General features: G+C 43.5%; 1 long non-coding RNA gene across 1 annotated transcript; it reads right to left on the reverse strand.

Moving 5' to 3' along the window:
- Positions 1-741: 741 nt before the first annotated feature.
- LOC136753278 (uncharacterized) lies at positions 742-11507 on the reverse strand. The gene is made up of 4 exons (XR_010817413.1): positions 11256-11507; positions 5516-5653; positions 2433-2518; positions 742-2079 (listed from the first exon to the last, which is right to left on the reverse strand). It is a non-coding gene; the product is annotated as an uncharacterized LOC136753278 (long non-coding RNA).
- Positions 11508-11737: the final 230 nt, after the last annotated feature.

Below are 11737 nucleotides of genomic sequence, written 5' to 3' on the forward strand. Positions count from 1 at the left end.
GAGGAGGAGAGAGGCCAGGAAACTGACAGTGAAGATGCATTAGAGGAGGCAGTGTCAGAAGTTGAAGACAACACAGAATATGATCCATTGTTATTGTTAGTAATACTGTTTTTGTTACTGTCGATCTTTAACGTGTTCAGACATTAATTTTATAATATGGTAAATATTTCATAGGTAATTTTGGGCCTGTGTCCTTTCTTTATTTATAAAATCATGAAAAATGCTCCTGAACTTCCATCTGACTAATTCCCCTTCCCTTTGAATAAAGTGTTAATAGTGGTAGACCCATTTAGTGTCATTATTTTAGATCTCAAATAAGTTAAAGAACTTCAATTAAGAAAGGATGTACAAATCTTAATAAATAAAATGGATAATACAGATAATAATATACAAGCAAGTGCAAGCTTGGGGAAGAAACAAAGAATTAGAAGATTGTGTTCAGGATAGGGCTAATGTAATATATTTAAAAAATCCAATTAATAAATCAAATAAACATATTTCTTAAATCTACATTATAGAAACACAGCAAAAAGGAACATACATAAACTTATTACGACAGGAGGAATAAAATTTGAATCCCCAGAATACATTCTTAAAGAACAAGTTAAATATTATAGAGATGTGATGTCCTTGTCCTTGTGACATATCCAATATCAGCTAATGAAAACACATTTATGGTATGTTTTCCAAAAAATGATGCTAAACTATCAGATGAACAAAAATAATTGTGTGAAGGACAAATTACAGATGACGAACTTTTAATAGCAGTACAGTGCTTTCAGCATGGGAAAACTCCAGGGCTTGATGGAATTCTACCAAACTTTCTATGGCGAACTCAAAACAAACTTTGCTTGATTGTTTTAATTATTCATATAAAAATGGTAGTATATCAGACACACACTTATATCATTATTACTTAAACAGAATGCATATGGAAAATATAAACATTATATGGCTGTGGAGACGGATGGATCAAGAATGGGGGGTGTACAGGAAAAACAATAAAATTAAATCAATAAATAAGAGAACACATTAAAAATGAACTCAAAATATGTATAATGGGCCCAAACTGTGCCGGAAGTGTATTGTTCTTAGGGAGAAACTAAAATGAAGCAAAAGAGTCAGGAGCCAGGATACTAAATTTAAAATTAAACTTCCAATAAATATAGTGATTTTATGAATAGTATTTGTATTATTGGTAATTTTTCAGTCCAATTTTCTGATTAGCAGCACATTTATATTAATATTTTCTAATATAAAAGTTACACATTGTAATTTTCACATTTACCTATCCCCAATCTATTTATGACCCTGTTTTGCATACATTAGCAAAAACAAGGTTTAACCTGTACTTAAATCTACTGATACTGCAAACTATTATTATTATTATTATTATTATTATTATTATTATTATTATTATTATTATTATTAAGTGGAATTGTTTTTTGCTTTATATCTTACATTTCAGATTCTAAAAATAATTTACAAAACATTATTAACATTCTATGATTAGTGAAAATATGATAATATATCTGTTAATAATTGAACTTTACATAGATTTTACTGATAAAAGATTGTATTATTGTATTATTAAAATGTTGGTATTGGATACAAATTCAAATGCAGTAACTGATTAGTCCCACTTTTACAGGCAGCATCAGCTAGGCGCACACCTTGTTTGGCACACCTTGTTTGTGTCAGTATTTCAAAATCAAGACTGTAATATTAGATTTAATACTGCAACAGGAGTACCATACAGTGAAAGAGAACATTTTCCTGGAGTCTGCTATAATATAGATTTCTGCTTAGTGAAAAGCACCACAGCTAATTTATACAAACATAAATGGAATTGACACTAGTATCAGTATCAACAGTTAAAAATCAACCACGTCCTGTTCTACACTGAGGTTTTGTGCACAAACACTTACTTGTTACTTATTTACACATTTCTAGTCAAATAAGAGCTGAATGCTTCTCATCTTCCACTTCATAAGAAAGATGTTAGGTCTGAGTTGTCCTTGTTGCCTTCCATTTTACAGTGACATTCATGTGTGTGAATGTTTGAACTATGCTGTTGATCTGAAATAAACAAATAGATAATTTTAAGGATCAATTAATGTACACATGAATTTGAAACATCATTTTTGTATATTTTTACAACAAAAGTCACAACATGATGAAATAAAAATGGAAATTGGAATCTCAGAACCGCAGAATTCACAGGCTACTTGGGAGACCTTATCTATAATGTTCTAATCTGGACAGAAAAGACCAGATGTAGTTCCCACAACAAATCATTCCCTGTCTGCTTTCAGATAATTTAGCAGTATAAACATTAAATACATTGAGAAGGTGATATAAAATAGGTTTGTTTTACAAGTTTTGTAAATCACTACATTTGGAACAAAGACATCCACACACTGTGGACCTACCTGCTGTTCAAGCAAATTTTGTGTGTTTTCATCAATTGCAGAAGAGGAAACAAGTGACACCTCCAGTCTTGCTGTCACTGGGACTCCTGGAGGAACATTAAGATTAAAAAAGTAAGGATATTTATCATAACCCTGGTTCCCTGAAATATAAATATTAACCTAATGGGTTATTCCTCTTTCAGAACCCAGAATTCTGAGCATCTATGCCAAATCACTTTCTGACTCATAGAAAGCATAAAACTGTGTAGGAACAGACACCATTTCTCTTTTTTACTTTGAGCCAATGCAGCACCGCATTGAACATGAAGAGTAATGGTTAATATTTCAATTTCAGGGAACCAGTGTTATGATAGATAAGCCTACGTTCCCTTTCAAATATGAAATATGAACCATCACTAATGGGTGAGTATACCCCATCTGTTGAGAGGACAGCCGTATGTCTCTAACATGCTGAGTAACACCATGAACAACTAACATCTAGTGACATGTATGTTGCATGCAGGGGACTCACCAGTCAGATGACAGTAGAGGGCACAAATCTCGAAGCTGCCCTCCAAAATTAGGGCATTGTGTATCCACAACATTCAGACGGTAAAATCTGGAGAAAGTATGGGGAATCGCCATATTGATATCGTAGATATGAAACATTGCCCAAGAATTGGCCTTCCCCCTTGTGTAATGACCAGTGACTTTCTGAGGCTGAGGCAGCTTGCTTAGGTGATATGTCATCTTGACAGTCTCCGTTAGTCTCCACCTGTTACCCACATAGTATGCCAGCACTCTCGCTGGGCACAGAATGTAGAGAATACACTCCTTGTCAGATTGAAAAGCAGGGGGACAGAAAGCTTCCAGCTCAATTGATTGATTGACAAGGAAGAATGAAATTTACTTGTATAGAAAAGCAGGGGTTTGTCAGCAAAGTAACCTTGGACCAACCATGAGAAAAAAGCAAACAAGCTCTGGACACTGACAATGCCTGCAACTCACTTACACGCTCAGCGAAAGTGATTGATAGCAAAAAGGCCGTCTTTAGAGACAGAAGTTTAAAGTCTGCGGAACGTATCGGCCCAAAGCAGGTTTTGTCAAGGCTTGTAGCACAACATTCAACTCCACTAAGGCACAAAATTATTCCTCAGTGGCCTCAACTACCCAGCCGCTTTCAAAAACTGACATACCAGAAAATGATTTCCAGGAGAAATTAAGTCCACCTTCACATGGCCTGAAGAAAAGGTTGCCAAGTACACTTTCAGGGTGAAAGGCATCTTGCCGTCGTCCAGCAGGTCATGTAAAACCTGCACTGCCATAGGACAAGTAGTTCCAGGGTTCCTGGTCCCTTACCAAACACCATTGTTGGAACACCCCCTACTTGTAACCATACTGGGAATGAGTATAGGCCACCATAGCCCTCTGCAAAGTGTCTGTTACTTTTTTGGATAGACCCAAGCGGCTCACTTTGAGCTATTCAGGGGCCAAACGCAGAGCTGCAGGCTGGACGGGTTGTGATGCCACAGACAGCCCTGCACCTGGCCGATCAGGTCCCGGCAATTGGGCAGTTCCCATGGGGTACATCAGGGACGCGAACCACTGTCTCCTGGGCCATCGTGAAACTACCAGTAAGACTCTGGCTCGCTTCTGCCTGATCTTCTCTAGGTAGAGCGGTATTAGAGCCACTGGCAGAATCACCTAGAGGAGACTCAATGGCTAGCGGTGTGAAAGTGCATCCACCTCTATCGTTTTATCAAGAACCAATGAGGACAATGTGATGTCTCCTGGGAAGCAAAGAGGTTTATCTGAGCTCTCCCATATTGTTCCTTAATGAGGATCACAACCTGAGGGTTGAGCCTCCATTCTGTAGACGACTCATCTCGAGAGGAGGTCTGCTGACGTATTTGTCACTCGTGGCAGGTGGACAGCTCAGATGGAGAGGAGTTGTGTGAAGAATCCAGTATAATTATTTATATTTTAATTAAACATTAAAAGTAATACTGACATGATAACAAGCAAACTGTTATTTTGCTAACCAGGCTGTTTCTCAGAGGCTGGCCTCTCAGTGTCTGTGGGTTTTCTGTTTTCCCACTTAAGGTAGGATATTTCACAACGCAGGATCTGTTTCAACAACACAGGAACCCAAAGGCCAGAGACCTGACCCCAAGGCAACACTAATTGCCTGGATCCTGCCCTGGACTGGATCTTAATGTCAAAAAGCTCTACAGACAGTACAAAAAATACAGCTCATGTTCCTGTGCACAAAAAACACAGAAAACACACTCCACGTAATCAAAAAAAGACAAACACTAGAACACTGAAATAATATACAAGTGCAGTAGCTGAGACAGCAGGAAAATGAGGAGATAAGACGTTCGCTACACCCGGGATGGATGACTATGAGAGCCGCAGGCTAAGTTACAAACAAGTACGTACACAAGACAAGAGATACATAGATTAATTTTCTTCCTACACAATTGTATGCTTTCTGTGACATAGATCCACGGACCCACAGATCGTGAGATTTGGCATAGATGCTTCTGGGTTCTTAAAGGGGAATAACCCCTTTATTGATGGTTCGTATTTAATATTTGAAAGGGAACAAGGCTAATTTAAAATATCTAATGTTTACAGAATCTGCACACATCCTCCACACACAGAGACTGAAAGCAATAGAAGCCTGCTATTGTTGTTACCAGAATACCGTATGAAGCCCTTACAGTTATTTGATAATCTGATGAAAGGTGTATAAGATACGCTGAAAGTGAAACTGAAAGTTTGAAGTCAATTTTGATTTACAGGGTCCTGGAACAGAGTCTGGGGAAAGTGTGGCTCGGGTGACCTCTAGCGGTGAAACTGGGAACAGTCAGGGTGTAGGAGGTACACCCAGACATTGCAGATTAAAACAACCATACACAAGTTATATGGTTGGAATTGTGAATATTACTGCTATATCATTAGATAAATTCAAAACCAAATCACATAAAATGTCTTATTTGCATTGCAATATATTTTGTTTGTGCATTGGTGCTCAACCCTTTTTTACAAGCAAAAATAACACCACCATTTCCAACAGCTGCAATAACAATTAGTTTTACCTGGAGAGGGATTTGGGGCTGCACTTGTGGGAGTTGAAAACCGAGTCATTGCATTGTGTGTAGTTGCTAGTGTAGATGGCCGATTTGGAGTTGGAGTTGGCCTTGGAGTTAGCCTTGACGTTGGAGTTGAAGCAGTAGCTGGGATTGTAACGTAAGAAAAGACAATATCAGTACGATATCAGTACAATATGTACACAAATGTATGTACATCAAATTTATTTGATCAGATTAGTCACAATTGGGTGCATCTATATTCCCCATAGTCCTACTGCAAAAAGAAAGTCCTGAAACACCTCGATACGTCATAAGATCAAGTAAATTGTTCTGCAAATGAAATGGTCCAAAAGCCAAAAACCAAACCTGATCCACTTCCAATTCAATTTCGCGAACCTAATTTGATTTATTTTTTAGACCACGGACTTCAATATACCACCAACAAACCCACCATTGCTGTGTTTTGTATATTCAAGTGGGTAGTGGGTTGGAATTAGATTTTGTATATCGATATAATTCATAAAAAAAAATACAACAACATAGTCATAACAATATTACAGTATAGAGTTCTCTAAGAGTCATTACTGAATGTACATAAAAAAAAATAAGTTATCTTTCAAGTCAGAAGCACTGCCCAAGGGGGAGGGGTTTCTGTGCACTTTCGTAGGAACCTGATCAAAACGTCACTCTATCAAAGCTGCCATTGGCCCCTGCACGCATCACTCAGAACAGGTCCTTTCCCGTTTCCTGTTCTATAAAACGTGACGTCACCGCAGGTTTGTCCTCTTTTGCCATTTTGCTGGATTCGAGAACTTAAGCTCTGCGTCTGTGTTTGTAATAAATATTCAAACTGCGTATTTCGGCTGGCTGGCTCACTTCATAGTGTTGTTCACCACTGTTTTTGCTACACATCATCTCTGTCTTGTGTGTGTGTTTAGTTATTATTGATAGCTAATTCCGATTCTGTCCCGTCCGCGCACTAGAGGTCCGGCTGCGCTTTCGGTTTCAGTTTCATTCACAAGAAGAGCCTTTTAAAAATAATAGCCATGTTTATATAGTGCCTTATATATTCCGACTGCTTGCTGTGTTGGTTTTTTGTCCACAGAACCTTTTCCTCCACAGCAGGAGCGCTAGCAGCGGCAGTAAAATCCGAGGCCCAGCCGCCCGGTGTGGTTAAGCCTACGGGCCTATGTGTTTGGTATACACAGTGTTCAGTCCGGCAACAGCAAGGTTGCGTGTGGTTGGTGATGCAGCGCCCCCGTGTATCTAAACGTTGCCGAGTGGAGACGCACTTACAGTGGTGGGCCTGCTAGGTGCTCCACTTGTTGCAGAGGCATTTCAGTTGTTGTGTGCCCCTGGTGCAAACACTGACTGGCGCGCCTCTACTGCACGTTTCCCTGTCACGCCTCTCATGCCTGCAGTGCTCGGAGTGCTCGCCCCGCTACGGCCACGCGTACATACAGGCCTTACGTTTTGACCCCCGGCAGTCCAGCACGACATGCATCAGGAGGACGGCTGGCGGACTTCCGCCCCCTCCCCATCCTGCGCCTCGACCCTGTAATATTCCAGCGGTCTCTGGCCCACCCGTACACCTCCCAGCAACTCCAAACTATAACAGTTGGCTACTCCCAGTAGTTTCAGGCCCGTCCACCCCCCTTCTAAGGCGTGGTGTGGACGTGAGTGAGGGACCCATGGCAGTGTGTGGCACTTTGCATCAAGATCGCCGCTATCCTGGAGAAGCGAGCAATTTGCGAGACGCCCCCACTGGGGCAGCACGGGGGATTCTCATCCCCACACTTCCTTGTTCCCACGGAAAGTGGTGGTTTCTGCCCCATCTTGGATTGGAGACTCCTGAACCGCCACCTCAGGGTGTTGTACTTCAGCACGCTCAACCTGCGAACCCTGTCCCAGGCCATCAGGCCCGGCAACTGGTTCATTTCAGTAGATCTGAAAGTTGCTTACTTTCACATCCATATTGCGCAGGTGCACAGGAAGTTCCTCTGCTTCGCCTAAGAGGGCCGAGCGTTCGAGTTTGCTGTTCCCCCCTTCGGCCTGTCACTAGCCGCATGCACTTTTTCCAAGTGCATGGATGTTGTGTTCGGCCCTCCCCCTCGGCCTCCTCTGATTGAGGATGCTGCAGCGGTGGTTCGAGTCTTTACAGATACATCCTCGCCGCGATTATGCACGCCGAGTCACTCCGGTGTGCTGGAAGGCACTCCATTGGTGGCAGAGTACAATTTGACCCTCTGTGTGCCCCTGGGGCCAGTCTACCACTGAGCAGTTATAAAGACAGACGCCTCCAAGCAGGGTTGGGGAGTAGTCGGACATGGCGATACAAGCAATACTCCTTGGACTGTCTCATTTCCTGCCAGTCCTCTGGAACAGACATGTGCTGGTTCGTATGGACAACACAGCGGTGGTCGCCTATAGCAACAGGCAAGGAGGTCTCCGGTCATGCAGACTGTACTGTCTAGCATACCGTCTGCTTCTGTGGGCGCAGCCACGGATCTGCTCCATCAGAGGAGTTCACCTCCCAGGTCTGTCCAACACGGCGGCGGACCTCCTCTCTTGGGGAGGCCCCCCGGTCTTGGATTGGCACCTCCTCCCGCTTGTGGTACAACAACTGTAGATCCGGTTCGGCAGGGCAGATGTGGATCTCTTTGCCTCGGCAGAATCCACATGCTGCCCACTATGGTTCTCCATCCAAGACCACTCAGGAACCCTAGGGATCAAAGCACTAGCCCACATGTGGCCGCGCTGTCTCCTTTACACGTTCCCACTGTTCCCCCTTCTCCCGGTGGTCCTGAAGAAGGTCAGGAGAGAACGAGCAACAGTTGTGCTGATAGCCTGGTTTCCAGTCCTGATCGCCCTCCTCCATGGAGAGCCTTGGCAGCAGGGCACACTTTGGCACCCCAATCCGGTCCTCCTCCAGCTCTGGGCCTGGCCCCTGAGCGTGAGCAACTGATTGCCTGGGGTCTGCCGGCGCGGTAGTAGCCACTATTCAGTCGGCGAGAACTCCCTCTACGAGGTCGCAGTATTCCTACCGCTGGTAGATGTTTAGCACCTGGTGCCAAGACGGCGGTCAAGACCCAATTCATTGTCCCATTGGGGTCATATTACAGTTTTTACAAGAGCTGTTGGACCATGGGAAGTCCCCGTCCACAGTCAAAGTGTATCTGGCTACCATCTTCGCATGTCATGTCCGGATTGATGGCGAGCCCCCTGGGTCTCATTTCCTGGCCGTTCAGTTTTTAAAGGGAGCTCGACGGCTACGGCCTCCTCGCACCCCTTCACTGCCCACATGGCATCTTGATGTAGTGCTGGACGCACTTTCCCAAGCCCCATTTGAGCCACTGAAATCAGCTGAGCTGAAGCTGGTGTCACTTAAGACTGCGTTTTTGCTGGCAATCACGTCTGCAAAACACATGAGCGAGTTATACGCCCTGTCCGTACACCCATCATTTGTCTGTTTTGTGGGAGATGGTTCCAGGTCTAACTTTGAGTTCTTCCTGAAAGTGCTGTCTCCATTCCATGTCAACAGGTCTTTACCTTTGCCTTTACCTCTCCCAGTCTGCCCCTGTTAAGTGCATCCTGAGGGAGCTAGTGAACCGTGTCTTCCCTTCCACTGGACTATGCTTTCCAGTCAAGCACCACGCGTGCTGCTCCTAGATTTACTGACAGCCCTGCATTAGCTGCACTAATAGGTGACAACTGCCCCCGTGTCACGTGGTGGTGCATGAATTGCTTCCTGCACCCTGTGGTGTGTTTAGTTGTTATGACAGCACAGTGGAGCTGGATGCTATGAACCATTCAGTGAACGTGATTTTCCTGTGCTATGCAAAGGCAGCATGAATGTTCCTGCTGCCACGCTATGTATACTGTTATGTCCAGCTGTAGCTACTCAGTGAACTAGCCAGCTGTGTGTTATTCAGTGGGTCTGTGGCCCCGCTCCTGCAGGATCAGGGGTTCACTGCCACGTTAATGTGTGGAAGGTGCACAAGTTGCTTGATTGCCCGCGCCATATTTTGTGCAAGTAGATATACAGCCTCGCTCCTAGATGCACTAGTAGAGGGCATAAGAGTTGACCTCTGTAGCCCAGCTTTGTATATGCTGATTGCAGACAGTTCCCGGTAGAGCGTGACTATGGTCCTAGCTCCTGGACAGCCCAGTTTGGCACCAAGGGGGATCTGTGGCTCCTGTCTGGAGTTGTGTTGCCGAGGCCCCTAGCGGTACACTTTGGGGCAGGGTCCTTTATCAGCACGCTGCCTCCTCCCTTGCGGCAGCTTGGTTATACAGTAACCCCTCCTCCTTGGGCAGTGCTTCCGACTTGAAAGATAACAATAGGTTGCGTATACAACCCCGGTTATCTGAAAAAGGAAGCACTGTCCAAGGGTTGCAAGGTTGCGCGGGAGTCCTAGCTCGCGGCAAAAGAGGACGAACCTGTGCTGAAGTCACGTTTTATAGAACAGGAAGTGGAAGGGACCTGTTCTGAGTGACGTGTGCAGGGGCCAATGGCAGCTTTGATATAGCAGTGGTGGCGGCAGGGTATGTCTTGGTTGGGCTACAGTGTTAGCCCCACCTTATTCCCACCATGGAACAACCAAGAATATCACCGAGCAGAATAAGCGCCAGCCAGTTCCACTTCCGTCAATGTGTCATTGCTACGTAAAATTGGCGGGCGTTGGCACGCAGTGTAGTCTGAGCCAAATTAGTTAACGTTAGCTAATGCTAGCTAGCTAAGTAATTTGGAAAATTGTAACATTGCTAACATTATTATGGATCGATCCAACCACAACAACCGGTGGATTGTGCTCCTTTGAAAATGTAAATCGTGAGTTTGAATATATTTTAAATAATAGGGTTGATTTGGAAACTGTGGTGACTTTGTCATGTTTTGTGTGGACTGGGCGGACACCTGTTGTGCTCCGTTAACTACTGTAGCTCTCTCTCTCTCTATCTCTGTTTCTCTGTCTATCTCTCTCATACTTTCTCCATGTGTGTGAGGAGTGTGACGTGTGATGCACAATACGTTGGGTTTGTAGCGGACAGGTTTGCCAGACAACGTGAACGAATTGAAATAGCATGGATAATATCGCCTAAACTCAGTAGTAGTGACTGTCCATGTTTGTTGCTCTCGATGTAATTTTGCGTGTAAAAAAAGGAGTCAGTGCAATCATCTAACCTATCGGTGTTCAAACTGTAGTACACGTACCACCCCCCCCCACCCCCAACCCCCAACCCCAGCCCACTCTCACATTATTTCACCTGGGCGCCAAGGGGGTCCCTGGGTCAAAAAGATTGGGAACCCCTGATCTAAGCCATAGCAGCCTGATGCATGGTAATTCTGGCTACTGGGAAGGGTACTATTCTATTGTGTATGTATTCACATTGAAATTCAGACATTCATATCAGCCCCACCACTGTATGGATTAGCCCCACCATAGTTTAGCCAAAAAAAATACTCTGCCGCCGCCAATGTGATAGAGTGACGTTTCGATCGAGTTCCTACGGAAGTGCATAGAAACCCCCTCCCCCTTATGCAGTGCTTCCTTTCACAGATAAACGGGGATACATAAGCAACATATTTTTTTAAATTAAGCAATACACAACAACAGTGTATCACAAACTCCCTAATTAATCAAACAGACCTTTAACTTTAGTATAGAGCTGCTACAATATGTGGACATATATTACTGTAACATCTAACAAATCTAAGCAAATGAAAAAAAAAGCTCATACCCCTTACCTAAAAGAACTGTCACTGTCACTGCAGCTCCTTGAGTAACATTGTCTGCAGCTACAGCAATAACCCCTAAAGTATAATTGCTCCCGGGTACAAGTCCAGTTATTTCAGTTGACAACGTGTTCATTCCAAGACTCTTAACAGTCACTCCATTGGCTTCAACGCTGTACCCCCCTGCATTTCCAGATGGTGCACTCCAGCTAAGGGCTATGGATGTTGTGGTGACGTTAATCACAGTTAAACTGTTGACAACATCAGGCTCTGCACAGAAACATAAATAATGCATCAGTTAAAGAGCATGGCAGCTAAAGATATTCATACGTATGAAGACATTTCATTAATTTTGCTATAGTAATAGAGTTTTATTTAGTAATGTACCCTAACATTAACTGTATGTAATTTTGAAATTACTAACTGAATACATTTTTTAAGACATTTGTAACCACTGTTGTTGTCAATAGTATTCAATTCTTAAAGGTGTTTTT

The sequence above is a fragment of the Amia ocellicauda genome, chromosome 7, assembly GCF_036373705.1.
Source record: "Amia ocellicauda isolate fAmiCal2 chromosome 7, fAmiCal2.hap1, whole genome shotgun sequence".
NCBI classification, from domain to species: Eukaryota; Metazoa; Chordata; class Actinopteri; order Amiiformes; family Amiidae; genus Amia; species Amia ocellicauda.